Raw genomic sequence first — 4,338 nt, forward strand, 5'->3', positions numbered from 1 at the left:
TAGTTGTGGATGGGACGTACAAAGATGGAGCAACCTTGCCTGTATCACCATGCAGGTTAAAATGCTAGGTTTAAAATAAGCTCACTTATTCCTTCTCAGTGATTTATAAAACTTGAGTGACACTAGAACCCAAACAGAGTAAAAAGCATTCCAATCAGGTCTGTGGTTCTCTTAACATCTTCATAAATTCAGTAACACTTAAATATCACCTACGAAGACCATAAAAGACATTCTCAAGTCTTTTTCTTAACACATTAGGGAATGCATAGTAAATATGTACTATAAAGTGCTATTTTTAAAACATGATTGATTCGTTATGTTATAAATTCAGCAGCACATGAAACCAAGGACCATATATACCAAGAGCTGCACCCCCCTTTTTTTTCAATGAGTGGCTACTTCTCATCTTTCAGTACTCTTGGAGGCATAAACTAAGGAGAGGGGAGGTGGGTGGGGAGCAGTGTCTGGTGTGGGGGACTTGGCAGTTGGAGGGGAAGGAGTGACAAGGGCTGGGTGGCAACCAGCTAGTTCTGGAACTCACCAAGTGAGGTACCATGATCTGCCCTGTGTCTGCACCCCCAGTGAAGATTTTTTCCTGGCATTATTGTGCAGAAACAGACAACATGGGCCTCCACAAGGCACTGTGTAAGTGCTGAAGTCCTGTGTAAATTTAATTATTAGCATGAACTAAAGGTACTGTCATCGTTTAACTCAGCCGACCTTTTAAATGGATAACCAACCTTGAGGCTTAATTGGATTTAAAAAAATCAATTTCTAGCCACTGCCTAGCGTGGAAATGAAGCGCTACATTCTCAGGCAATTGTAAAATCAGTTCTGCTCAGGACTATTTTTTATTATTTACAACATGAACACGACACGATCCATCTCGGCAAGCATTTTGTGTAGACGCACACTTTTTATATAAACAAGCACAGACGGACACGTATGCACACTGAGGCAGGTCACCAAAGCAGCGTTGCTGTCTGCTCAGTGGCAGCCTGAGTCATCGGCAGCAATCTCTTCGCATCAATTACACAAAAAACTGAACTCCGGGTAATGACATACCACTGTTTGCAAATCTCTTAGCCTTAGTCTGCTCTAATCTCTGTAACAAGAAAAAAAAAAATCCTTGAAGCTTTTACCAAATCACATCTTGACCATTAAGTCTTTCTGGAAGAAGGTCATTTAATTTTATGGAAAGAAATGAACAATTAAAAGGGCATAAGCAAAAACAGTGCTGGTCTGGAAATGACAAAGTTGAAGATGCGAGTTCCCGCCGTGGGTTTCGCTGGTCATGTGACCTTGGCGAGCCCTCTGTTGGTTGTCAGTTTCCCCATCTGGAAAAGGGGGAAGTTTCTGGGGGAGAAGGGGAGTTGCTCTATCTCCCTGATCGCTGATGAAAAGGGAGGTCTATTATGGTGTCCTGAGTCAGAGCACCAAGTTAAAACACACACAAATACATTTGATTCCCTCAGCACTTTCTCTGAGAAAAAGAGATGAAATGATGCTAACCAGAGCCCTTCTGCCTCCACCTCCATTACAACATCCACAAAACGAGAGAAACAGTGATTGCTGATGGCGGAATTTGGACAATTAGCTAAAAGCAGTTGTAGAATAACAGTTAACAAACAGAAACCGCTAAGCCCAGGAGTCCGTTAACTAAGCCCTATTTAAATGTGCATTGTGTTGAAGGCCATCTCACTTAAGGGATCCATTTTAGGCAGATTATGGAGGTAAGATAGGGACCTGTGCAGTTATCCTTAACATTCAGGACAGGCCAGAAAGCTCTTTTGGACAACTGGACAAACGATTATTTTCTTTCGCCTCAATTGACCAGATAATTGCACACAAGTCCTTGCCATATGATGCTGTGGAATGTCCCTTTGTGTTGTAAGAAGGCTGGTAGACTGCCGGCGGTGGCGTGGAGTCAGGGAGGGGTCTGCATACAGCTGATGCTCACTGTTCAACTCCAGGTCCTGAGTCGGAGGCATTTTCAGACCTTATTTTCTTTGGAAATGATCTATCATTCCCCATCATTCCACTTAGCCAAACTCTTACCGTTTCAAGGGACCCAAAAGATCTAGAGATACTGTTTTTAAGTAGACATACCCTAAAATGTCACCCAAGAGTTCCCCCACCTAGAGCTCTCTAAATCTCTTGTTCCCAACCAGCAGGATGGGAGGACCTGTGAAAGCTTCCTGAGACTTGAGAGGAAATCAGCCATCACCCATCCCCAAACTTTTTTTTTTTGCTGAGGAATCTGGCCACTAAGATCACATCCGTGAACTTATACAGGATTGGGGTGGGGGTGGGGTGGTCAGCGTAGGACTCAGGAAAGTTTGACATCGACACGTGGAGGTTCCACATGCCCACTCAGCACCCTCATTACTTTTATTACCCATCATTTTGAAGGGGAGTGTTTTCCCTCAATTTGAAAACAAAACTAAACAAAAACATCAGGCAGCAAGGTGAGAGGTGGCGTTTGGGTGGTCAAGGGAATTTGGAGAGGAAATTAGGTATTTTAGGCTCACACACAGAGGAATCTACGACTTGGGCCCACATGTCCACAGGGCTGAGTTTCAAAGTGTGACTGACATTAAACATAGCAAGTCCTCTAAGTCCGAGAAGAGGACACTTAGGAAAACTAATTAATGGATAAGAGTACCAAAGGACTGTCCCATCCTCCCTACACCCAACTAATGAATGTTTCCTCTGTGGAGACAGGAAGCCGGTTTCTCCAGATGGTGCCCACATTTTGACTAGAATAGGGGATGCTGGTGATCAAAATTAAGCATGTAGAGTAACATGCTGATAAAATGAGAAACAAATGATGCCAGCCCAGGTGAGTCATTCTGTTGGTGCCACACGACTTAAGACAGACAAACCAAGAAGAGTTCTAGGCTCCAACTCTGGGTTAGGATCAGAGTCCTGAGAGGATGTTCAGGGCATCAACAGGGTCAACTGAACGCAGCCTGTCCTACCACCAATGTGGGTCCTTGAAGCACAGTCACGCCTGAGGGCCAGCACTCAGGGAGCTCACTGCCCAGCAGGCAATGTTTCCAATCACTGTACCTGCAGATGCCTGGAGGGCCACCTCAAGAGAAAGCCACCCCAACCTCAGTGGGAAGATGACCCACAAGGTCATCTCTTGAGAACATGAGCCCAACAGGGCACACATGCGCGGCTAATCCTCCCGCAGCCCATCAGGATGGAGGGTTTCTTTAATGTCTTGTGTTCATTGTTCAGATGTGTCCAACTCTTTGCAACCCCATGGACTGTAGGCCGCCAGACTCCACTGTCCAAGGGATTTTCCAGGCAAGAATACTGGAGTGGGTTGTTATTCCCTTCTCCAGCGGATCTTCCTGACCTACGGACTGAACCCGGGTCTCCTGCACTGCAGGCAGATTCTGTACTGTTTGAGCCGCCAGGTAAGCCCTTGGAGAGCAGAACTGACAGTGGACAGAGCCAACGGCTGACAAGCAAGCTGGGGGCTGCAGTTCTAGTCCAGAAACAAGGTGAGTGCACAGAAGAGGTGGTTGTTTCTTTCACATTGACGATACTGCATTGCCCTGAGCACGGGGCAACCTCCAAGGACTGAAAGCCTAGCTGGCCCACAGGACCGCCTGCAATCAGCTCACACATCCGTATGCACAGCCCCTGGGGTGTACCCCAAGACAGATGCCTGGTGCACCCCATCCCCTGACGGCACCTCCCACCAGGCACACATGGGTGAGAGTTAGCCCTGAGTTAACCCAGAACCATCCTGGCCTTTGAGAAGAAATAGAGTCCTGGCTTTAAGTAATACTGGCAAACACTACCCCTGAAATTTTCAGATTAGCAGGGCAGGAGGACTTCAAAGAAGTTCAAGTCTCTGGGAGCCCGTGTGTAAGAATTACTTCTAAACAAGGCACACGTAACTAGTTTTCCCTGAAGATCTCCAGTGCTTCTTGGTGTGTACATAAAGCACATATTTTTCTAAGAAATGTAATTATATGCTGTTTTTGTACGAAAGTCAAAGTGTTAGTCACTCAGTCATGTCTGACGCTTTGTGACCCCATGGCTGCAGCCCACCAGGCTCCTCTGTCCATGGGACAGTGGGTAGCATATTGATGGGTCCCCTTGAAAGCATTCATCAGACAGACAGACTCCCCAACACTGAGGCAAAGGCCTCAGCACACAACAAACAGTCATCGGTCCCCAACAGTCACATAACAGGCCAGGCTCCCCTGAAACAGACGCACTTGAGGAAAACAGGCAGCCCATCATTAAAATTACTACTAGGATAACAGAGTGTTCTTGAATCTGCATGATTGGTTTATTGTACAAAAAGTTTCCAGT

Source organism: Capricornis sumatraensis, chromosome 15, assembly GCF_032405125.1.
Source record: "Capricornis sumatraensis isolate serow.1 chromosome 15, serow.2, whole genome shotgun sequence".
NCBI classification, from domain to species: domain Eukaryota; kingdom Metazoa; phylum Chordata; class Mammalia; order Artiodactyla; family Bovidae; genus Capricornis; species Capricornis sumatraensis.